This window comes from Wasmannia auropunctata, unplaced genomic scaffold (genome assembly GCF_000956235.1).
Source record: "Wasmannia auropunctata unplaced genomic scaffold, wasmannia.A_1.0 LD336060.1, whole genome shotgun sequence".
In the NCBI taxonomy this organism is placed as follows: Eukaryota; Metazoa; Arthropoda; class Insecta; order Hymenoptera; family Formicidae; genus Wasmannia; species Wasmannia auropunctata.
In genome coordinates, this window is record NW_012026830.1 from 2,636,447 (window position 1) to 2,636,944 (window position 498).

Consider the following 498-nt stretch of genomic DNA (forward strand, 5'->3'; position numbering starts at 1 on the left):
TATTGTGACCGACTTTTCTACGAGTCGGACGACAAGATTGGTCGTTAACCGTCACGACAGTCCGGCGGAACACATAGATTTACTTAACTCGCAGTTACGCGGCAACCGAAAACGCGAAGTTGGGCGCCAGGCACGAGCGGGCGTGCCACCCTTCGAAGTATCACGCGGAATCGAAATCTCGAACGCGGTAGAGGGGCGGTTCGTAGGGTGCGGAGGAATGTGGAAGAGCAAGGGCGAGATAAAACACTCAGAATTTCTGTAACAATAACACCGAGTAACAAATATATTTGCGTGTGCTGAAAATTACAGGCGGTTCGTTCGGCCGCGACTAACGCCGCGGCAGCCGTCGGCGGTATCGCCGAGGTCGCGATTCACACGTCCGGGAACGCTCCCGGAGATGACGGGTGTACGAGCTTCATTCTTACGCTACTTTAAATCCGCGAAAATCTCTTGTCGCTGTACGCGAGTACGCCTCGCACGGCGTACGACGGATCACAA